At 41.5% G+C, this 25,523-nt stretch overlaps 1 long non-coding RNA gene across 1 annotated transcript in view; it reads left to right on the top strand.

Moving 5' to 3' along the window:
- Nucleotides 1-8,377: 8,377 nt before the first annotated feature.
- Nucleotides 8,378-25,523, top strand: part of LOC311580604 — a 35,757-nt gene continuing 18,611 nt past the window's right edge. Inside the window, exon 1 of the long non-coding RNA XR_014773528.1 lies at nucleotides 8,378-8,542. This is a non-coding gene — a long non-coding RNA (uncharacterized lncRNA). The remainder of the gene's footprint in view (nucleotides 8,543-25,523) is intronic.

Here is a 25,523-nt window from a genome sequence, read left to right as displayed (position 1 = left end):
GATCGCTGTGAGTTTGAGGACAGTCTGGTCGACAAAGTGAGTCCAGGACAGTCAAGGCTACACAGAGAGACCATGTCTTGAAAAACAAAAACAAAACCAAGAAAAATTAAGAAAGAAAGAAAGAAAGAAAGAAAGAAAGAAAGAAAGAAAGAAAAGAAAAGAAAACGAGACATGAGCTGGTGTGGAAGGGCAGCCCTCATGTCTAGGAGAAATGCGATGGGGCGCAGCAGAGTAGAATATGACCTACACAGATGCCTCTAAAGTACAGTCATGAGGCTGGAGAGCTGGTGGGAGGTAAAAACACTTGTTTCTCTTTACTGAAGAGCTTTGTTATGCTCCTGTTTCCTATCCTGTTGTAAAGCATCATATTCTAAATTTTTTTAAAAAAAGGAAAACAGCAATAATTTTAAATTATGAAAACAATTTCTACATACTGGGCTTTTTAGTGAAGCATATTACCTGAAGTAATTTTGACGTAGGTTGATTTTCTGTACATGTTTCTTAGGTTATATGTCGCAGATAAGAATATACATATGGTTATTTTGAAATGAGAGTTGTTTAAAATTTTTTTCTTGATTTTAGTACTTCCAGGTTTTCTCCTCATTTTTTAAATTAAGAATTTAGTCACTAATGTTGACAGCTGCCAATTAGGAAGCAAACAAGAATGATAAACATTCATAATCCCTGAAAAGATGTTTTTGGAGGCATCAGGTCCTTCTCTAAGTACTGTGAATTTAATTATGGGTCACTGCAACTAATTCAGAGGTTCTTCTTCAGGCTGGTTGACTGTCAACTGTAATTACATATTCTCAAAGAGGTAAGCTTCCTCCTTCAACTTCTGCCAGAATTTCAGTGGTGCCTTTAAAACATACAAGGTAAGGTGGGAAGGTCACATGTATTCCTTCATCGGCAATCAGTAGACACAGGTGAGATATGACTGCCAAACTGAATCAGTAAGTAGCACAAAAGAGTGAAATAGGTACAATGTTTGAGTTGCTGCTGAGCAACAAAATTGTAATTAGGTAGCCTTTGTGTGTTGTGTCATGTCATATCTTGCCAGTACTGTCATGAGTCATCTCCTAGTTTCATTTCCATATTACAGACTTGGAAACCGAACACCAGCAACGGCAAGTGGACTATCCAAATGTGTAGCTACTGAAATGGAAACAGAGCCCGTTGCTGAGATGCTAGGCGGAAGTCCACATTGCTGTGAAGATTTCATAGACTGCTTAGAAGATAATTCTGTTTCTGTTGGATGTAATATTCTGCAGATAACTGTAAGTCCACTTGATATTTACTTCTGAGTTTTCCTTGTTGGTCTTTAATTTCATCTATCTAGACATGAGAGCAGGATACTATATCACCCACTGTTGTCTCAGTCCCTTTTAACATTTCATGTTCATTCCTGTTTGCTTTATAAAACAAGAAGCTCCATTGTTTGTTGTGTGTAGATTACAATTATTGTATCTCATTGGTGGATTGTTTCATTTGCTAATATGCCACACTTTCTTTATCTCCTCTGGCTGATTTTAGTTTGAAGTTTATATGTCAGATATCAGGCTGACTGGACCAACCTGTTTTCTGCCTCTTTTCACATAAAATATTTCTTTATCCTTTGCCAATCAGTCACTGGGATCTTTATAAGTAAGATGCTGTTCTTGAAGGGAACAGATGATCAGATCTCGTTTTTATTCCATTTAGACAGTCTCTGCGTTTATATTGATGAGTTTAAGCCATTTATATTTAAGGTTATTTAATCAAGGTTCTCTAATCCCTGTGATTTGTTGACTTTTTCTGTTTGTTAGATTAATATTTGTTCTTCAGTTTTTCCCTTGGGCATGGTAGAATCCTTCTTAGCTCTTTATTATTTAACCATTCCTCTCTTGAATTTATTCTTTCTCCAGTTCCCCTGATTGAGGCAATTTTTCTTTCTCTTCTGTATATTGTATTAATTTATGTATATTTTGTAGTATTGGCTTGGTGGTCGTGGAATGCCTTAGCTTTTGATAATCTTGAAATGTTATTTTCTTCTTAATTTAAAAAGATATCTTAGTTGGGCATTGTGGCACATGCCTTTAATCCCAGCATTTGAGAGGCAGAGGCAGGTGAATCTCTGTGAATTCAAGGCCAGCCTGGTCTACAAAGAAAGTTCCAGGATAACCAGAGATACACAGAGAAATCCTCTTTTGAAAAACAAGCAAGCAAGCAAACAAACAAACAAGATATCTTTGCTGGATTTAGACTTAGCTATCTTGAGTAGAAGTTACTTCTTTTCATGGCTTGAAATACATATCATTCAATGTTTTCCAGGCTTTGTGGTTGTTGATGAAAGAGATCTGACATTATTCTAATATTTTTGCCTTTGTAGGTGAGTTGGTGTTTTTTTTCCCCCTTTCCAGCTTTTTAACTCTGTTTCTTTGATATGTATTTTTGTCATCTTCATTGTAATTTGTTATGTAGAGGTTCTTATTTGGATAAGTCTGTTTGAGGTTCTAAGTGCGTCTTGTGTTTGAATATCTATTATTTTTATGTTCAGGGAATTTTTGTTATATTTTCGAATAGATTTTTCCATGCCTTAGTTTAGTTCCTCTAATCCTACAGATTATTAAGTTTGCTCTCTTGATTCTCAGCTGATGAGATGTATTCTCTGCCACCACCAGTGGAGTTCTCTCCTTATGCACACCCAATCCTGAACCAGCCTCCTGATACATGTACCCTTTGTGACCATTATGAGGAAACCAGAAACTCTCCAAGGAAACGACCAGTGATGAAGATCAAACCTCCAACTTACATCCTAAAAGACAAGAATGACACACTGGACTCATGCTAGGACAGGGTTTCTAAGATATTACAACCTGTCATGTCATTGTCTATCCCTCTTAAACTCTGCTTGCCTCTCTGGGCCTTCCTTCACCCAGAGCCAGTGCCAGATCCATCCAAATCTCCCTGGCCTGTGCTTGTTCCCTGATATCAAGGCCCTTGCTTGGGTAACTCAGTATTTAAACAACAAAATCCTTTAGATGATACCTTATAGCTCCTCTTTAAGTCAAATAGTGTGACAAACTGGTTTCTCTCTGTAGCTGGCTTATCTAGGGGAATCAGTGCCACACTGAAACCTAAAATTGAATATGAAGATTGTCAGAGTTGTATCCTTGTCTGAAGGGACAGCAGCCTGGCTTTCACCCCACTTGCATTTTCATTCCTTTTCTGTGCAGCTGAGGCACAGTTCACTTGGCTTTCTGAATTGTACATTGATATTTCCCACTGTCCTTTGACTTCTTCCCGGATTTCTAAAGCTTTCCCTCTATTTCTATCTTTAGGATAAAGTGTATTTTTCTTCTTTTAAATCTCTCCTCTGCTTGAAATATCTTAGAAATACTCTCTTCTAGCAGGGGGCCCAGGAGTGGAGACCATACAACTTGCTTGACAATGACCCGAGCTTGAGGTCTTCTCCAGATGACCCTGAATGGACAGGAGTTGAATAGCCTGACAAAGATCCAATCCTTCCTGACCCCTGAGCTCATCAGTTGTTGTGACACCACCTGTTACTTTCATAATGGTGGCTTTCACTCCACTCTCCTCTCTCGTTATCTTGATGTGCTCCCCCTCCCTGTTCTTGGTTCTCCTAAAATCACAGAATGCAGAAAGCTAGATGTTCTGCTAAATTCAAGTAATAATACCTGGCCTGCGATTCATGCTTAAGGATAAAAATGTCTCTGATGAGGAAGCAATGTTCATTTGGAAAAAATATAAGAATTGTCCCTTACTAAATTTTCAGTGGTTTATGATTTACAAATGGCATAAGAAAAGCATGAGACATTGAAGAAAGAAATTTCCAGGGCTGAACCTTTGATTAAGCAAAAGAAAAAAAATGCCTATGACTTGGAACTTTAAAGAAAAGGCTTTGGTGGATTCTGAGGAAGGCATAAACCGAGAGTGGAATGGTGAGCAAAGCAGTTTGGGTTAATGATTTGACTTTTATGAAACGATTAGCTGCCACAGATAGCAGAACTTGGAACTGCCATACTAAAGAGCAAAAGATTAGGGTTCTTAAAGAACTTATTAGATCGGAAGCACTTTAAGACGCAGCTACATTTTTGCTCTACTCAAGGAGTCCATAAAAGATGCCTAGCTAGGCATCAAGCTGAGCTTGAAAGATTAACTGCAAGTTGAGGTGATGTCTAGTACTTCTATACAAAAGGCAGCCTAAGAGTACTAATGTCTAGCTGAAAGGAAACTGTAAAAGCTGCACCCTTGGGCCAAAACCAAAACCAGCTGAAGAGTTCAATCATGAGACCTGATAGGCTGTGATCATGTGCTGAGGGATGGGGTCCCCTTCTGTCACAGACCTATGGGAGGGGAATAGGGTGAAAGAGGGAGGGAGGGGGAGCAGGAAGATACAAGTGAGAGAATAAATTACTTAAATAAAATAAAATAAAATAAAAAGAAATAAAATGATGTGCTTTCTTTTGGGGTTAGTGGGGCATAGACATGGGACTTGCTTTTGTCTCCTGAAATTGAGATGAGGTTAAAATAGAATTTTATGCAATGATCATGTGAAATAACTGACTTTACTTCTTTTTTTTCTTTTTTTAAAAAATTTTTATTGAAAAATAAAATCATTCATATTACATCTCAATTGCTATCCCATCCTGTGCATCCTCCCATTCCTCCCTCCCTCCTGCTTTCACCCTATTCCCCTTCCCTATGACTGTGACTGATGGGGACCTCCTCCCCTTGAATATGATGCTAGGGTAACAAGTTTCTTCTTGGTAGTCGGCTATCCTTCCTCCGAGTGCCATCAGCCCTCCCCATCAAGGGGACATGGCCAAATAAGGGGCACCAGAGTTAGTGTGAAAGTCAGTCCCCAGTCTCCACTTAACTGTAGAGAATATTTGGTCCCTTGGTTAGGTCTGGGTAGGGGTTTGATGATGACTGCACATATTGTCCTTGGTTGATGCCATAGATAGAATAGAACCCCTGGGCCCAGATGTGTCTATCACAGTTGTATTTATTTTGCAAGTATTTTATTGAGTATTTTTATGTCAATGTTCATAAGAGAAATTGGTCTGAAGTTTTCTTTTTTTGTTGGGTCTTTGTTGGGCCTAGGTATCAACAAGACTGTGGCCTCATAGAATGAATTTGGTAGAGTTCCATCCATTTCTATCTTTTGGAGTAGCTTGAAGAGTATTGGTATTAGCTCTTCTTTGAAGGTCTGGTTGAATTCTGTGCTGAAATTATCTGGCCCTGGGCTTTTTTCGCTTGGGAGACTATCAATAATTGCTTCTATTTCTATAGGAGAGATAGGACTGTTTAATTGGTTTATCTGATCTTGATTCAATTTTGCAAGTGGAATAGTCTCCCACTATTAGTGTGTGGGGATCGATGTGTGGTTTGAGCTTTGCTAATAGGTCTTTTACAAATGTGGGTACCCTTGCATTGAGGGTATAGATGTTCATAATTGTGATGTCATCTTGGTTGACTTTACCTTTCATGAGTATAAAGTGCCCTTCCTCATCTCTTTTGATTAATTTTGGTATAAAGTCTAATTTATTAGATATTAAAGTAGCTACACCAGCTTGCTTCTTGTGTCTATTTGCTTAGAATACTTTTTCCCAGCCTTTTACCCTGAGATAATGTCTATCATTATGGGCGAGATGTGTTTCTTGGATGCAGAAGAATGTTGAGTCCTGCTTATGAATCCATTCGGTTAGCCTGTGTCTTTTTATTGGAGAATTGGGACCATTAATGTTGAGAGATATTAGTGACCAGTGACTGTTAAGTCCCTTGATTTTGATGTTGGTTGCAGTACAGTACTTATGTGGTTGTTTTTGCCACAGTATAGTTATCTAAATCCCATATAGTTTAGGTTGTACTTTGTCACTTTGTTTTGGAGTTTTCCTTCTATTAACTTCTGCAAGGCCAGATTAGTGGTTAGGAACTGTTTGAATTTGTTTTTATCATGGAAAATCTTGTTTTCTCCATCAATATTTATTGAGAGTTTTGCTGGGTAGAGTAGTCTTGCCTGAAACCTATGGTCTCTTAGGGTTTGCAGGACCTCTGTCCAGGCCCTTCTGGCTTTTTATAGTCTCTGTTGAGAAGTCGGGTGTAATTCTGATAGATTTGCCATTAAATGTTAATTGGCCCTTTTCCCTTGATGCTTTTAATATTTTTTCATTATCCTGTATATTTTGTGTCTTCATTATTATGTGGTGGGAGGAATTTCTTTTCTGGTCTATTCTATTTGGTGTTCTATAGGCCTCTTGTACATTTTTGCACCTCCTTCCTTAGACTGGGGAAATTTTCTTCTGTGATTTTGTTGATGATATTTTCAGGTCCTTGGTGCCGGGCATCTTCTCTTTCCTTAACTCCTATTATCCTCAGATTTTGTCTTTTCATGGTGTCCTTTATTTGTTGGATGTTTTGTGTCAGGAACTTTTCAGATTTAGCATTTTCTTTAATGCTTGTTTCAAGTTCTACCATAGTATCTTCTACTGCCGAGATTCGTTCCTCCATCTCTTGAATTCTGTTAGAGAAGCTTAGGTCTGTATTACTCGCATGCTTCTCTGAGTTCGTTTGTTCCCGTCTTTCTTCTGTCTGTATTTTTTTTATCATTGTTTCCATTTTCATCTTCAGATCTTGAACCGTTTATTGATATCCTTCATCTGGCTGTTTGTGTTTTCTTGAGTTTCTTCCAGTGACTTTCTATGGGCCTTCAGATCTTGAATTGTTTTATTGATTTCAATCATCTGGCTGTTTGTCTTTTCCTGGATTTTTTCCAGTTCCTCTCTATAGGCCTTTTTAATGTCTTCAATTTGTTTGGCTGCATCTTTCTGCATTTGTTTTCAGATATTATTAGTTTGCTCCATTATCATCTTCATTACTATGGATTGGAGGTTATTTTCTTGTATTTCAATTGTGTTTTAGTTCTTAGGGTTGTTTTCATTGGGATAGTTGGGATCTGGAGATGCCATAGATTTTTGGGTTTTGTTGTTTAAGGTTTTGCGTTGACCTCTAGTCATTTTGCTGTCTCTGAAGTTGGGGCCCTGATCCATCCTCTCTGTTCTGCCTGGGCCAACAGGCCCACCGAGCATCCAGAGAGGGAGACAGAGGGTGGGCAGGTGTGACACGCCCTCAGGCACACCTGCTCAGCAGTGGGAAGCCTTAAAGCTGTGGCTGGAGGTGTGACTGCAGCTGCCTGAGACCTTATGTGGGCCCTGGGTCTCTCCAAGGGCTGGTGTGCTTGATATACACTCTCTGTTCCTCCTGGGCCAGCGTGCCCGCAGGTGGTCAGGGAGGAAGACAGGGGGCGCAATTGATGGAAACACCCTTGGCTCAGAGTTCTGGTTTTGTGCTCACGTTGCATTGGTTTCCAGACCCTGAGGCTTTCTCTGGACTTGCAGGTTTATCCAAGATGAGAACCACCTGTTTTCCTGGGCTAGTAGCCCCAGTCTGGAGTTACACTGCCCACAGTTCAGTCTCAGATACCAAGTTCCTGGTTATCACTGGTGGGAACCTGTTCAGCTGTTGGGCAGTGTGCACCCTTCCTCCAGGTTCTTGGATTGGACCATTTGGGTGTACCACTTTAGCGCCGTGTCTGGGGAGGATATCCACAGCTGCTTGGTCCCCTGAGATGGCCCTGGATTTCTCTGTGGACTGGTAGGTTCAGATCCACATTCCCTGTTCCCCCTGGGGCAACGGGCCCACGAATGGTCTGAGAGGAAGACACGGGGCGCAGGTGAGCTAACACCCTCGGCTCTGGTTTTAGGTTTTGCACTCCCGCTCACCTGGACACTGGTCCCTGGGGCTTTCTCGGGACTAGTGGGCTGGTCTGGCATCAGAGCCACCCATTGTCTTGTGTTTTCCCTGGGCCAGTAGTTCCAGCCTGGAGATACACCGCCCACAGTTCAGTCTCAGATACAAAGCTCCAGGTTAACGATGGCAGGCACCTGTCCCACTGCTGGGAAGAGTACACCCTTCCTCTAAATTCTTAGAACAGAAGAGACAAGCTGTAAGCACAGCTTTAGCACTGCAGCTGGTGGGTGTATCCCCACCTGCCTGGTCTCCTGTCGAGCTCTGGGACTCTTTGCAGACTGGTGAGCCCAGAAACACGCTCTCTGATCCCACTGGACTTAGTATGGTCCAGATCTTCCAGACAGCGTGCCAATCACTCCTGTAGGTGGATCACCACGCTAATCACCTCAGTAGGCGGGGCCTTGTTTTTGCTTCTGTTTACCCACTTGAGTGGCTGCAGGCCTGGTGGCTGCTCTTCAGGGTGGTCCGTGCTCTCTGTATGGGCTCTGAAACTTTCTGTGGGTTCCCAGAAATACGCTCTGTTCCCACTGGGCCTAGTGTTGTCCATATTTTCCAGGCACCACGCCAATCACCTCAGCTGGTGGGACCTTGCCTGCTCCAGGCTACCCGATTGAGAGTCTGCAGCCGCAGCAGCTGCTTGCCGGTTCTGGGTCTCACTGTAGACCCCCAGAAGCACGATTTCTGTTACCCCTGGAACTGCTACTGTCCAGATCTTCAGGACTCCTCGGTAAGCACCTCAGTAGGCAGAGCCTTGCCAGTGATCTGCGTTACCGTTTGAGTGTCTGCAGGTGCGGCGGCTGCTCTCTAGGGGATCCGTGCTCTGAACGGGTTCAGGGTCTCCCTGTGGACCCCAAGAAGCACGCTCTCTGATCCCCCTGGACCTGTTACTGTCCAGGTCTTCCAGACACTGTGCCAAACCCCTCTGCAGGCAGAATCTTGCCTGTATCCCTGGTTACCTGTTTGTGTGGCTGCCGCCGCTGCAGCGGCTCCTTGCCAGTTGGTCCATGCTCACCAAGCGCTCCGGGGTGTGCAGGATTTCTGTAGTTTATTTCTGTTGAACAATGGAATTCTCCCACTGTGGTGGAGTCGGAAGCTTGGTGTTCCTGGTTAAGAAAATAGTCCAAATCTCTGACTCAATTACTCCAGTTTCTAAAAAGTTCCACCCCTCTCACCGCCATCTTGGATTCTCCCGATTTTACTTTTTTTTTTGGGAGGCTTTTCTCTCTTTTTTTTCTTTTTTTGTTTTTTTTATTAATTTATTCTTATTACATCTCAATGGTTATCCCATCCCTTGTATCCTCCCATTCCTCCCTCCCTCCCATTTTCCCCTTACTCCTCTCCCCTATGACTGTGACTGAGGGGGACTTCCTCCCTCTGTATATGCTCATAGGGTATCAAGTCTCTTCTGGGTAGCCTGCTATCCTTCCTCTGAGTGCCATCAGGCCTCCCCATCCAGGGAACATGGTCAAATATGAGGCACCAGAGTATGTGTGAAAATCAGACCCCACTCTCCACTCAACTGTGGAGAATGTTCTGTCCATTGGCTAGATCTGGGTAGGGGTTTGAAGTTTATGGCCCGTATTGTCCTTGGCTAGTGCCATAGTTTGAGCAGGACCCCTGGGATCCAAATCTGCCTATCATAATGTTCTTCTTGTAGGTTTCTAGGACCCTCTGGATCCTTCAACTTTGCCATTCTCCCATGCTTCTCTCATCTAGAGTCCCCTCTGTCCCAGTTTCCTGTAGTGAATACTTTCATGGGACATGCCCCTTGGGCTAGTATGCAGATATAAGTGAGTATATACCATTTGAGTCTTTCTGCTTCTGGGTTAACTCACTCATTATGGTAATTTCTAGTTCCATCCATTTGTCCACAAATTTCAGGAATTCCTTTTTTTTTTTAAATAGCCGAGTAGTATTCCATAGTGTAAAATGTACCACAGTTTCTTTATCCATTCTTCTACCGAGGGACACTTAGGCTGTTTCCATGTTCTGGCTATTATGAATAAGGCCGCTATGAACATGGTTGAGTCCGACTTTACTTCTTTAAAACCTTTTTTGACTTTACTTCCTTAAAAACAAAACTGAATAAAGGACTGTATTTTGTGTTCTCAGTTTTGTGCTTGCTTGTATTCTTGCATGCCTGCCTGCCTGCTAGCAGCTACCAAGAACACTGCCTGTCAGCTTGCATCAGGCGTCTGACTGGAGAGTTGAGAGTTGATTTTGCAGTGCTCCCATTCATCCCTGCTTCAAGGACCCTGACAACATCTGCGAGTGCTAGGGCTGGTCCCCAGCACATGAGTTCAGCATGCCAGTCTTGGCTTCCAGGATGTAGTTGGGTGTTGATCTTTCATCACTGGTCATTTCTTTGGAGGGTTTCTGGTTGCCTCATAAAGGTCATTTGGAGATTCGGGTACCACTGAGGTGGATTGTAGTAGGAGCGACTTCAATCTTCTTTAAGAGAAAAGGGATTTTGCTGGGATTACAGGATAGATTGTGGGGCCTATTTGTGTGTTGTTTACCAAGATATACTAATTTTAGCTTGAGTGTCTGAAAAAAAAATATGAGCTTTTTCTGTTAATAACTTATAATAATGCCGCCTGCTCATAATAAGCTGCTAAAATACAGTTACTTATATTTGGCTCAGTTTTCTGAGATCAGCTGAAAACACAGCGTTGCAAGTTTTCTCTGTACATTCATTTTCCATTCTTTCAAAGAACTAATCCTCTTAGAAATTAGGTTTCTTCTTCTTTTTTTTTATTATTTAAGTAATTTATTTAGATTACATCTCAGTTGTTATCACCTCACCAGTATTTTCCTGTTCCCTCCTCCCTCACTCTCTCACCCTACTCCCTCCCCCTAGGTCTGTGACAGAAGGGACCCCCTCCCCCACCATATGATCACAGCATCCTTGATAAGGAGACTTGGTGGGCAGAGTCTCTTTCTGGAGGTTGGGTGTCAGACAGGTGTAAGTCTTGGAGACACCGTCAAAAGTCGCCTTGGCGAAGTTGCCCAGGGTGGAAGTGCAGCCCCTGGCTTATTTGTAGCAGTCATCAATACCAGCCATCATCAGTAGCTTCTTGGGCACAGGAGCAGAGATGATATCAGTGTCTTTGGGGATAGGGATGAGACACACCAAAACAGAGTCACAGTAGCCTGTCACCTTCCATGGAACAGTGTGTGGCTTGCCAATCTTGTTCCCGCAGTAGCCTCTCCACACAGGGAGAAGGGACATGGAATGTTTCACCAAGATGATGGCCCCTCGGATAGCAGTGGCTACCTCCTTGGAGCACTTAACATCAAGACCAACATGACCATTGTAGTCCCCAATAGCGATAAAAGCCTTGAACCTGGTCTGCTGGCCAGCCTGTGTCTGCTTCTGCAGGGACATGGTCTTTAGAAGCTCATCCTTTAGGGACATGCCCAGGAAAAAGTCAATAATCTCAGATTACTTAATGGGCAGGGAGAACAGCTAGTTCTCCTCCAAGGACTTAATCTTCATGTCCTTAACCAGACGGCCTAGCTTGGTGACAGGGATCCACTCCTTGTCTTCAGCTTTACCTTCATGAGGCCCGAGGCCACCCTTAACAACTGCCAAGGCCTCTGTGAAGACCATGGCCCATAAGACCACTGCTGAATCCTATGTGGAAGCTGCCTGGACTCTTAATCCTGAGTCTCCCAGTCCTCCAGGTCGTCCCTCTGCACTGCTGTCATTCACTATTTGATGTCTTCCTGAGGAAGAAGAGTTGGCTTCTTAGTCTTTATTGGTAAAATAAAAAGATTGCCAGTCTTTTTTCCTTCCTTCCTTCCTTCCTTCCTTCCTTCCTTCCTTCCTTCCTTCCTTTCTATCTTTCTGAAAATACTTGAGACTACATGATGAGATAGGATAAAATCAATAATCTAAAGCTCTTAAGACCCCAATTCCAATCTGTCATATCACGTATACCTTACTTGAGTTACCTGCAGGATGATTCTCTGTGACCAATTACCAACTGCGACAAGAGATAGCTTGTTTGCTTTTCCCAACTTGACGCAAATTAGGATCTCCTGGAAAGAGGGTGCCTCAAGTGAGGGGTTCATTCCATAGGATCAACACTCATAAAAGAAGATTCTTCTTGTAGGAGATGGGAATTCACAAAAATATCCCACACGCTCAGAGATCAGTACCTTGTTCAGCCATCATCAGAGAGGCTTTGTCTCAAAGCAGATGGGAACAAATACAGAGACTCACAGGCAGATAGCACATAGAAGAGAGAGAGAGAGAGTCCTTGGGACACACAGCTCTAAGTGAGATATTTCCATCAAATCCCTCCCCTCAGCACTGTGGGAATCCCACATAAAAGGAGGCCAAAGGAATAGAAGAGATGGAGGATAGCAGGAGAACCAGTCCCTCCAAAACAGCTGAGCAATGCTCATGTGAACTCACAGAGACTGAAGCAGCGCTCACCGGGCCTACACGAGTCTGCACCAAGTCCTCTGAAAATGTCTGATAGCATTCAGTTTAGTATGTTTATGAGACTCCTGAATGTGTTAATGAGTGAGCTTCTGAGTCTTGTGCCTGCTCTTGGGGATCTTTTATTTTTTCCCTTTGGCTTGCCTTGTCCAAATTCATTATGATGGTTTTTGTTTATTTTATTTTGTTATGTTTTGTTGTTATCTCTTAGAAAGCTGTTCTTTTCTAACGAGAGAAAGAAAAGGAGCAGATCTGTATGGGAGAAGTGGGGAGGAGCTGAGAGGAGTAGAGAGAGAGGAAACCGTATGCAGATTATGTTGTATGAGAAAAGAATTTACATTTAATAAAAGAGGGAAGTATCCACAGCTGGACAGTGCACAGAGAGTGAGAGACTGTGGAGCACTTAGTCCAAAATGCCTTCATCAAAGCCCCTTTATCCTTTTCAAGGCTTAGGGATGTATGTGGAATTGGAAACATAAAGATTGTAAAAGCCAGAGGTGATGGATATCTCCAAGGAAATAGTATTCTCCAGACACAACAAGACTAATGTATATATCAACTTGCAGAGTCTGTGGCAGCATGTTCAATACCTGCACAGGTTGAAGCCTCACTGGGTTCCAGCTCTCATAACTCTCATGAGGGGGTAGTGCACATTGGCTCCCACCCCTAACCAAGAAACTATTTGTAATTGGTATCTGTGGGCAAAAGGATAATCAGTTTTTTCCTAATGGAGTATCATTGAGTATATTAACCATGTTCCAATTAACCACACTCCAGTGCAGGCCCCAGTGCCCAGGAGAGTTGGCCAGCATAAAACAAACTTAATATTCTTGCTTATTTGTTTGCATGTCTATTTTGCTGAATTTTGTTTTGTTCTGGAATTTTTGTCTTACTGTTTTTAGTTTGTTATGGCTTCATTTTGTGGAATTTCTTTTGAAAGAGGGAGGGAGGGAGGGAGAGAGAGAGAGAGAGAGACAGACAGACAGACAGACAGACAGACAGATAGACAGACAGAAACAGAGTCAGAGAGAATGTAAAGTTGGGTAAATAGAACAATAGGGAGGAGTTTGGAAAGGGGAAAACATCTAAAAATATATTGCATGTTTCTGTTTAATTTTCATATTGTAATTTAATTACATTTCTCCTTTCCCTTTTCACCCACAAAATCCTTCCACATACTTCTCCCCACTCTCTTTCAAATTCATGTCCTCTTCTTTAATGAATTGCTGTTGCATTCATATATGTATTTTTATATACATACATATTCTAAAATATAACCCGTGAGTCCATATAATGTTACCTGTATCTATGTTTTCAGGGATGACCATTTGGCAGTGGACAATCAACTGGTGTGCTTTTCCCTGGAGCCTGCTCCCAGCTTTCCTCAGTTGCCTGTAGTCCTTTGTGTTGGGTTGAGGACTGATGGTCTTTCCCTTGGCGTGGCATGTTCCTTGGTTGGTGTCTTTCTTGTTCAGTTCACATTTGAGCAGTCACGTTTTTATTTTGTTCGTTTAGCATGTACAGGTATAGCTTATGCCACTACTAAGAGACACAATCTCACAGCAAATTCCTTGATCATCTGGTTCTTACAATCTTTGTGACCTCTGACCTCTCTTCCACAATGCTCTCTCAGACTTAGTGGTGGGAATGTTGTGTAGATAATATCCATTGGGACTGGTCTTCACAACCAAAAGAGAGGAAAAAAAGAAGACATAAAAGGTGAAAGGCCCTGAGCTCAACAACACCAGAAAAACAAAACAGAACCAAGCATCCAAATACCAGCAATAGGACTAAAACAGAGAAGGTAAAACCAAACTTTTGTTTTTCTGGAACTGCTGGCTACCCTCACGGTTACAGGGTGGCCTTCTGATTGATGTTCAGGCTGCGTGACAAGAATGAGTTTCATGAATGGATAAAGAAACTGTGGTACATTTACACTATGGAATACTACTCAGCTATTAAAAACAAGGAATTCCCAAAATTTGTGGACAAATGGATTGAATTAGAAATGATCATAATGAGTGAGTTAACCCAGAAGCAGAAAGAGTCGAATGGTATATACTCACTTATATCTAGACATTAGGCCAAGGGGCATGTCCCATGAAAGTATTCACTTAGCAGAGGGGAGAACATCCTACTGGGACTTTGGTGAGAGAAGCATGGGAGAATGGGGAAATAGAAGGATCCAGAGGGTCCTAGAAACCTACAAGAAGAACATTATGATAGGCAGATCTGGGCCCAGGGGTCCTGCTCAAACTATGGCACCAGCCAAGGACAATACGGGAAGTAAACTTCAAACCCCTACCCAGATCTAGCCGATGGACAGGACATTCTCCACTATTGTTTGAAGAGTGGGGACTGACTTTCACACGAACTCTGGTGCCCCGTATTTGACCACATACCCTTGATGGGGAGGCCTGGTAGCACTCAGAGGAAAGATAGCAAGTTACTAAGAAGAGACTTGATACCCTATGAGCATATTCAGGGGGAGGAGGTCCCCCTTAGTCACAGTCATAGGGGAGGAGAGTAGGGGGAAAGCAGGAGGGAGGGAGGAATGGGAGGATAGAAAGGATGGCTTAACAATTGAGATGTAATAAGAATAAATTAATAAAATATTAAAAAATAAAAAAAATAGCAAGATAAAACAAAACAAAACAAAACAAAAGAATGAGTTTCATGACTTGTATTGAGGGTCCTCCTAGGATTCTATGGGATGCCTACTCACTTTAAAAACCGGTGGTCTTGCATTCATAGAGGTGTTCTGTTATACCCCTTGTGGAATCTGGGGTGGTATTCAACTCTTACTAAGAGCATGGGGTCTGTTGTAGATGCTCAGAGAAGGCAAAGCAGCACTTTGAGCCAATTACCTCATACTGTCTGAAGCCTATATTGAAATATTAGGCCAGCAGACAGTCTCCATAACAAATTTTTTATATAGTAATATTAACATACTGAGTCTCTTCTTAGTATGCTAAACATTTCTTTCTTCTTTCCACCACCCCTCAGACCTGGAGACTGTACCCAGGGCCTCATAAATGCTAAGCAAGCGATTACACATTGAGCTGTCCTCCCAGCCCCCACATTTGTCTTAAATATGGTTTATTGGATCTTAAAAATCAAGGAGATATTCCTTCTACATGAACACATCCATTTTCAACAACTTTTTTTTTGTAGTGGGTCAAAATATTTCATGTAGCCTTTGCAAGTAATGATTAAAAGAGATAGATGAGAAAAATATGCCAGACTGCATTTATTTCATGTGGGTTCAATCACCATACTTAACTTTCCATTTTCCCACGGGTTGCGATGGTGATGAGTGCCGTTCTAATGAGCTGGAACCTTCCTCCGGAGCTACTTTGTGGCAGGTTGTTTGCATCTAGCTTGGAAAGATTCTAAATGAGATTAAATGAAAGAGACACGCTATCCGGAGAAATACTTAGATTAGTATATTAAAATGTACCTGCCTCTTCTGTTTTGAAATAACCACCCATGGCAATTCTTAGCCTATTTGTTGACAAATTGTTCCAAAGTGATTTAGGCAGGACTCAGCACCATGGACTCTTTAATTGGCTGCTCTTGCCCTGAAGAAACATTACCAAAACCTTTTCCATGGCTCATTACCATGAACCCAACATTGCTGTAATTCTCTTCTTAATGCGTTTGACTTTGTAAGCATATTAAAAGCCATGAGGTACATAATATGCTAAATGAAAAACATCTTTGCTATTTTGGGATTAAGAAAGAAAGGAAAAGTAAAAGTGGGTTTAAAATTGAGGCAGTGGGTAATGAATGATGCCTCTATTCAAGGCCTTTTTGCCCATCGGAGGAGTGTGCCTCAGGCACTCTGTCCCTTATTTATAATGCATCTGTCCAGGACTGTGCCCTACCTAGCGTCGGTTGAAAGGCTGGTGAAGGTCATTCCTTTTACGCCTCAGTGACCATCATTTGTCCAACTTTAAAAATGGAAGTGCTAAAAACCTCTAAAACCTGTTACCAAGTTACAGATAGTTTATATTTTCTCTAATGATTCTTTGAAAATTAGGTATTTGGAACTTGAGAATCAGTTCTTAACATTGTATAGTTCCTCCTAGGTCTAGAAACTTCTATAATACACACATGAGAGGCTGAGATTTTTCCCCCCCTGTAAATAGCTATATGGCTAGACAGTAAACAGTTTAGACTTTGCATTCCATACCCTCTGTCACAATTATTCACACTGCCATAAGCAATACAGAAACAAGTGATCTCACTGGCAAACAACAAACAAAGAGCAAGGTATATTTGACCTCTAGCCAGTAGTTTGCAAATTCCTGTGTGTACACATGCTAAAATATTTGAGATGAGAGTTCTATAGGAAAAAGACTTTTCTATGCAGTTGGAAATTTCAGAAACACCTTTGCTGTCACCTGATCTCCACCATGTTGACACCACAGTGAACTGGTTCTCATCTGTAAGAGTTATTGGCATTTCTCTGTAGCTCTCCCTCAACCCTACCTTCATATTCAAGAGGAGGGCTACAGGGACAGCAAGTCATGTCAGGTTGTATGCATACATAAACACTAAATAGCAAGGGGCGTGAATTTGAGTTGGGTTCTTACTATTAGGATTTCTTTATACTCTGTATGGCAGGTGCCCTGGAAGAAGACAGTGTTTCACAGTTAACATTCAGAGGACCTAGGAATCAGATAATAAAATTATCTATTAATAACAAAAACTATAACAGAAGAGTAGTAGGCTGATAATGTCACCCCATGTGAGTCAGCTGCTCCTATGAGCACCGTGGTTGCATCTCCAGGCTGTGCTTTGTATGGCCCTCGCCATGGAGCAGAAGGGAGGATACATGCTTCCAGTCATTTATTTGCAAGGTTTCTACTGAAACCCTATTGAGATTTATATACTATTTTTAATATCTTTATAACCTGGCAAAAGATAGCAAAACACAACGAACAAAAGGTTTCCATTAAAATTTGCTAATTTTTAAAAATTTTAATGTATTTAAAAAATTATTACTTCAAAGTTTGTTTGTTTTCTAAGGAGAGACAGAAAGAAAATGGATCCGGATGGAAGGATATGTGGGGAGGAATGGGGAGAAATAGGGTAAGGAGAAGAAACCACAATAAAGATAGATTAGATGAGACGGGGGTAAAAACTCTTTTTTAATAAAAGGCAAAAAGTTAAAAATATTCCAGATCATGATAAAATTGACTCTATAAAAAAAAATAAACGGACTTGCAAAAGTGACCCCCCACAGACAAACTTTGTCTCATCCAGGGTCTTTTACACTAAGCAAGTACTGTCTTTCTAAGCTGCACTCCCAACTCTCCTTTTTTATTCACTTCAAATCTATCTAAAGTTGGTTTGTCTTTTGGAGCACAGCATTAATTAGAATTTTAACTGGCGGTGGGCCTTTTCTTTTTTTTTCTTAAAACTCTACAATCATAGTTTCATGATCTTTTGATTCTGAGATATGTAAAACATTTCAGAAAAAGAATGGAATTCACAGCCTATCTTATTTTATTTCTGTACCTACTTACTGGTGGGAACCAGTTCTATATATTTTCCAAGCAAATCCTACACTTTTCTAACTATAAATATTTAGCTTCTATTTCTAGAAATACAGACTTAACAAAGAATAACCACAATTCCAATATCATATCAATAGATTAATGACAGTTCTTTAAATCATCAAATATTCAGCCCCTGTTTATATTTCTATTATGTCTCATGAGCACCACCAGTTGCAATGATTAATAAACCTTTTAGGTTTGTTTTATATGACTTCACAATCTCTACCTTATCTTTCTTTCATACACTTTATTAAATGAAGACTTTACTAAATAAGGTTTTGCTGCTTCATCTCCTGTATAGGAAATCTTTCCTTTATTTAATAGTATAACAGGTAGTAAAGTTTTATCTAAGATGCTTTGAGAATTTATAAAAATAAAAAGGACTCTTTGAGTTGAATTTCCACTGCTTCTTGAATGACTAGACCAGTGGTTCTCAACCTTCCTAACTCTTCATCCCTTTGATGTAGTTCCTCATATAATTATTTTTGTTGCTACTTCATAACTGTAGCTTTGCTACTCTTATGAACTGTAAAGTAAATATCTGTGGTTTTTGATGGTGTTAGGCGAAAACATCATTTTTCTGTTTGTACACAGGTCAAATGACCCTGTGAAAGAGTCATGTGACCCACAGGTTGAGAAACACTGTGTTAGACTGATGTTCATGGAATCTTTCAGGAACAAGCCTGTGTCCCTTTAGTTACCCACACATATTTTCTCTCCTCTTTACTTCTTTACTCATTAAACAGGTTTTTAGCATAGTTTTGAAAGGTCTGCAAAAGGAAAGACAAACAGAAAGCAATGGAGACTTCAGCAAAGAGAACAGATTTGGGTTTGAGGGAAAAAGACACCCCTGTGGAATAGAGGTCTCCAGTTCCACTTACAGACCAGGGATACTAAATGCAAAGGGCAAATGCACATGCAAATTGGTACTTTTTAGGGACTGGGTTAGGTGCATGGGTGGAGATGAATGCGTTGTAGCCTTCCCTAGAGTTCAGTATTTGGTGTGTGACTTGACTATTGTAGGGCCTGGTCTTGGGTCACAGCCACTTAGGGTAGGGGCATGTAGTAAAGAACAGTTTGAATGGCTGCTTATGCTATTTCTTGGCAAATAGGTCACCATTGTCTTAGGAAGGAGAGGTGAAAAAAATAAACTGCCAAGGTATTTTCTAAACTAAATTTTGTATCAAGTAAACATCAGGTCACTGTATGAAAGAAGTCGAGTATCTTCAGCATCACTGATTATTTTATTGATTTGTTGATTGATTGACTTCTAATCTGGACACTAGTATGCTAGTCTTGGCAAGAAAGAGACTGTGATAGGCCATCTAGGTGTTTCTCAAGGACTTGGGACTGGAGAATTCCTTCATTGCCAGGGTCTTTTGGAGGACATAGTATACATTATGGATAAGTTGAATTTCAGAGGTAAAGAAACAAATATCTGGCTATCTCTTTTATGTAAGGGACTGTATAGCCCAGTTGCTTGAAGGGTTCAGTACACTTAACAGGCATGGACAGGAAGAAACCTATCATTAGAGTTACCTCATCAGAATCTTAGCTACTATTCTTAAGCTACCCTTGGTTAAAATTTCTAGTCCAATATTCTTTCTGACCCATTCTAGGGCGAAATAAGGTGATGGGAACAGACAGAACAGCTTTCCTCTTTGAAGTAACAAAAGAGTTGGCCGAAGCCAAATATGAGTGACCATCACCAGGAACAACAGATTCAGTTTTACCCAAGTACCATGTTCCAACATGGTTAACAGTTCAGTTCTAGTTAGAATTTAGATCACTGGGGAGAAGGCCAGCATCTTCAGCAGCACAGGCCTTCCAGATGTTTCTCCAGAAGACAGAGACTCAGGACTGGACACTTTAGTTTTTACAGTAACAGGAAAAGAGACATTCACAAATCAGACACTTTTCAAATGCATCAGTTAGTCCATTGAACAGGCAGATTGCAAGGAAGCAGAGGATCTCAGCTATAGGCTTCAGATGTTCGCTGCCTGCATAGTCTGTTGGTTGGTGGAAACCAGGATTCTGTTTATATATTCCAAAGGATTTGGTCAGAAAGATAATAGGTCACGTATAGGTGAAGGTTAGAAAAGATTATTCAGGGGGCTATTGATGGCCCAAGATAATTTGCAACATTCTGACTTCTCTATCACTGGAGTTCTTTTCAGTCAATTAGTTTTGGTAGTCATGGCTTGTTTCCTGGAATTCTTAGAACGGTATCCAATGGACTGCACACATCTTTGTTAAGAGTTAAATGTGGAAACAGATTCATGCTGGTGCCTCCTCTAGAAGTGTTACTTAGGAACAGCACCAGGAGTCATCTTTTTCAGACTCTTCTTTGGTCTTTGCTCCTCGTCAGTGTCCTTCACAAGTCTAGGGCCCCTCCAGCCTTGTCTGAATGACACTTCATTCTGCTTCCTTGTGCTCAACGTTGAGCAGTGTTTCATAGTTCAGGCTTTTATCACCGTTCCTTCTTTAGCTTTAGCTACTGTCATGATCGGCATAAAGAAGAGCTAGGGGGCTTGCTCCTTTCTTTCAGTTGTTGTCTATGCAGTGCACTCATAGGCTGATGAATCTGCACAACCCCTTGGTCAGCTTTGGTTTGGCCATGTCATAATAATAACAGTAAGTTGACATACATGTATCGTGTCAGTTCTCAACCATCTTGAGGGTAACATATTGGTGATCAAAAGAAGAGAAAAACTGATGTATGCACTAAACCCTTTGTTGGATGTTTGCCTTGACATGTATAATACCTCTTTACTCTCACAAAATATCGTGATGAAAAACGTTAACTCCCTTTTACAAAGAAGAAAACAAGCCAGCATGGCTATGCAGCTGTAATCCATTTAAAAAATACATTTAGTTTCTCTCCCTCATCCTTCAACATCTCCCGTCAACCCACCTTTGTAGTGATGCTCCAGTTTATCTCCTCATTTTTATCCCTGCTGTAACCGCCCCGAGTGGCGCCTCATTAACTTTCACCTGGGGGACCTCGGTGGCTTCTCAACTTGGTTTCTGCTCTTCTCTGTCTTCCTACTCATTCTACTCTGTGTACCTAGAGCTATTTCTCCACAGACACAAAAACTTATCTTGTCACTCTAGAGCCCTTACCCTCTCATTGCCTCATGACCTTCTTGACAGTAGAATAAAGTTAGAGAAACTTCAGTGTGCGAAAAGCCTTTGCCAGTCTACCTCCCCCTTCGTTTGTCTCACCATGTTCCCAGGAATCTTACACCATAGTCAAACCATGTTCTTTCCTGTCTAGACCAGCCCTGTGCTCTCTAGCCTCTGTGCCCAGCCGCAGTTCTCTCCTTCCTCTTTCTTACCATCTCTGCTTTCACAGACTGTGTCAACCTCTCCTGGCTACCCGGTGCCTTGAGACCATGCAGCCTCTCACTCAAGGAGAATACTCTAGCCCTTCCCAGCCGCTCGGTGTGTATACTTGCGTGGCTTTCTACCATAGTCCAACTTTCACTGCAGTCACTCATGGGCTTCCTATCCATTTGTTACAGTGTTAACAGAACCCCAGATCTCAGAGTAAGAGCTGATGTTTTACACATTTAAACATAGTGTATCGCCCGTCAGTTTTCTGCACATGTTGGAATCAACAGACTGCTTTGAGTTTACAGCAACTTCATATGAAATGGATATATGTTTAGAGAGGTTTAGAGAAAAGCCTCTGAGGACTTGTACCTATGTTTAGTGGTCTACAACCAGGGAGCTGTGACCCCTGAACCACTTTTAGCATTATGCTACATGTAATAAAACCCATGTCCTACCACGTAGTGAGGACGGGACGTCAACTAAAATGCTAGTTTTATTTTATTTTATTTATTTTTTTGTGGAATTACATTACTTCTGTAACAACAGGGTTAATCTCTTAGCTTAGGGTCTGATGATATTAAATAACAAATATATATAAGTGAGCTTAAGAAAAGGAAGTCATTTAATATAATTGTATAAGGATTCTTATACAAGCCCAAAGTAGGAAGGATAGCTGGGCCACCAGACCCTATGGCAAGTATTTTGACAGTTTTCTCCCTGGGACTTCTGATGTCCCCAGTACGCACCACTTTCACCCTCCTATCTGCTGACTGGGGACTTGCACTCTAGCATACAGGTATATATTGAACACACATCACATATGTCTATATGTATACACACATTAAGTAGGCCTGAAGATGTATGTGCACAAAATTAATTTATAACTGAAGGGTTGTATAGTATATTCAGATCTGAATGTCTCAATGGTGTACTCCTTCTGGAGGTGGGGGTTAGTTGGCAGTATAAGTTTGTTTGTTAACATTTCAAAGGACTTAACTATAAATCCTTACTTCAGTGTTGGCTACTTCACCTCAGCTGTAGATAGTTATAAAATTAGTACTGTGGGCAATAGGACTGGCTTCTGTTGGTGGAACGTGTGATGCTCAGGATATGAGACAGTCTAGAGGCTCAGGAATAACTCTTCCTAGCCAATGGTCTCTGCATACATTCTCAGGGGCATCATATGGCAGGTCTGTGTATGGATTCTGCCATGCAGTTGTGGGCAGGAGTTTGCCTGAATAGTGAGGCTGAATTGTCATTGCTTCTGCAGTGAGAGGACCTTCATGCTTGCCAGTGGTCTGCTCAGATAGGCTGGTTTGCAGAATGGATGCAGCACGGTTGCTGCAGAACTGATCACACCTCAGCCTTTAGGTCTACCGAGGAGCAGAGCCATCATAGATGACTGAAAAAGTTTAGTCTCAGTTCTCTGACAAGAGCATGGATTGGCTCATAAGGGATGAATCATTCTAGTGTGATCGGTCTCTGGGTTGTGTGACAGTCAGCAGAGCTGAACAAAGCATCTCAGCAAGAGGTGTGGGTGTGTGGACCCTGCAGGTGTGGGGGAGGGTAAATTTCACAGAGGTCTTGACAGCAGAAGTGCTTAGAGAGACCTCATGTTGGAATGTGAACTGGAATTAAAAGCTTTACTTATCTTTCATGTAAAACTGTAGTATTCCTGAAAATTCAAAGGTAAGATAAGTCTTACAGACAACAGGATTGATTGTTTTACTTGGAATTATTATTATTTTTTGTAATAGTTTTATTAGATGGGTGACTTTCCCCCTAGAATGGAGAATGCTAGCTGAAAGTAGGTGCCACCTTACGGAAGGCAGGGAAATGAATCTTGCTCATGGGCTAAGGGTCTCTGAAAAAGGAGGATGAGTAAGAAAAGCAGAGCAGGGTTCAGCTGACTGGCAGACTATTTTCATATTTATATTTAAAGGCACCTCTTCCTGCTTACAATGCAAACAACAAATGAGTCCCAATTAAAATGTTTTTTTTTTCTCCATGGAGAATAACTCTGACATGAAGCGTGATTATGGCAAGGCCATGGAGCAGCACAAATGTTTGTGGTGCAAAATTTGTTTGGACCAGATGAACAAGGCTGTTTCTATGGGCCATCTGCTGGCATCTCTACAGCTTGTTACTTAGAATCCTTGTTGAACCTGTTGAACCTGCATCTATAAAAATGGGGTTGCTAAGCAAATTAATATAATAATGTTCTGTTGATTGACACCAAAGACCTTCTGCAGAAACAAGTGCCTTCACACAATGGATGTGAGGGTCATAGACTTGGAGGCAGTGGGTGTTGTTGACACAGCTTGCATTCCTGTGATAATGGTTCCAAGGCTCTTCCTGGATGCTTTTAAGCTGGATGATTTAAGAAATTATCTCCTCCTTAAATTTTTTATTAGATAACAATAACCTTTTGTTTTCCTCCTGATAATGATGAGTTAAAGTTCAAATGTCAACAACTTTCAGAGACTGTACATAGTGGCAGGAGTGGGAGGAGTAGGGATATTTAGGAAGGAACTTGGTAAAAGTCTTGGAAAAGGGAAAAAACAGAAAAGAGGAGAGAAGAAGAATAGAAACAATGATGGAAATTTAGAAATCCAGGAAAAGAGAGGCAAGGAACAAAAGAATTAGGAGGTCCTAAGAAGCAAGAAGAGGAAGAAAGGTGGCCCCCGAAGAATAGGACCTTATGGGATTGAAAATAGTCAAGCTAGGGTATTTATTAATCACGTGGAGATGAAATGAATGTAAAATAAACTGAGCTCAGGGGAGAAAACGTCCCTTCAGGCTTGGCCCACTCTTTCTACTGTGTGAGGCAGGAGCATGATGTTGTGAGAGGTTTCTGTACAGTGTGCTTTGCTCTGGCCTCCATAGATAATCTAGTAGTCTCCTCAGGATAGACTTCAGCAGCTGGGCTTCCTGAAGAAAAGTGATTGGTACTGGTGGGTTTGGAGCATGAAGGAGATGATACAATTTAGGGTGCTGGGCACACAGGTGCATGTTCCTATCCTGTTTTTCCCCCTCTGCAGCATTTGTGTTTCTTTGATATTCTCTCTGTCTCTGCTCTCTCTCCCTCCCTCCCTCCCTCCCTCCCTCCCTCCCTCCCTCCCCCCTCTCTCTGTCTCTGTTCTTTCTCCGCTCTCTCTCTCCCTCCCTCCTTCCCTCCCTCTCTCCCTCCCCCCTCTCTCACACACACTTACATCAATGCACACACAGATACACAGATACACACACACACACACTCATGATGCACAGAGAACACATTGAGGGAGAGAGAAATGTTCTTTGGGGGACACGGAAGTCCTCATCGTTCTGCAACTCCTATGCATTGTGAAAAAGCCTCTTTTTACAGTCATCTAGGGACAAAGGATATTCCCCAACCTCCATCCTGCCTGATAGCTGTGACACAAATAGCAGATGTTATTTTCTTCTTAAAGTAGCTGTACTTAGAGAGTCAAAGGCAGCTTTTGTGCTATTATCCCCCCTGGGCCTGAAGTTGAGGACAACACAAAGAGCCTGTTCTCTTTGCCCATTAAGATTGATTTCTTGGCCACGAGTTTTCCAGGGAAACTTCTGCATTTACTTGGAAACAGGAAATAATGGCAAGCTCTCTGGTTTTCTTGGCAACTCTGAAAACCTAGACATCTTGGTGGGTCAGGGTTACGTGAGTGGCTCCTTTTAAGACAGCTCTACATTCTGCATTCGTTGCATGCTACTTGGACTTGGGGAGCCATTATGCTAATGGTGCTTATTTTCTAACCTTGCTTTCCTGTCAAAGATTTTCCCTGAAGCTGATTTCATTATAATTTAAAAAATACCATCTGTCTATCTGAGAGTTTTTCATCTCTCTTTCGTACAGATTTATATCTGATTTCTTTCATGTGGCTCTATTGAACGTCTCCAGGTGTGAAGTAGCCACTAGACAGAATCTAGCCAGAGTCATCTTTTTTTAAAGACATTGATGTGCTGCTGTTTGGAAGAGTTTGTCACTATTAACCTTCAGCTTTTGTTGGAGTGATTAAACTCTGTTATTCATTTATTCTGGGCGATACGTGTGTAATTTAAAACACATCATCATGGATGCACAGTTCATTGCTATCACCTGGTATCTGCCGCACAGCTTATGGAAGGTGTTCATTCTCAGAACCCTCAAGTGGTGTCCTTGGTCCTCTGTGTTGTACACCCGTGTGTTTTTTAGTCCTTGTTATTCCCTATGAGTTTTGGGTGTACCAATGGCCCATGTATTATTTCACTGGACCTGGCCAAAGCTCACAGTGGCTCCAGATGTATAGTCTCTTTATCTAGTAACATTTTTGTGAACAGCATCATGGGAATAAAATGCC

Source organism: Acomys minous (assembly GCF_964271855.1).
Source record: "Acomys minous genome assembly, chromosome: 13".
Classification (NCBI taxonomy): Eukaryota; Metazoa; Chordata; class Mammalia; order Rodentia; family Muridae; genus Acomys; species Acomys minous.
Note: the sequence above shows the minus strand (reverse complement) of the source record. Positions and strands in the feature narration are given on the sequence as shown.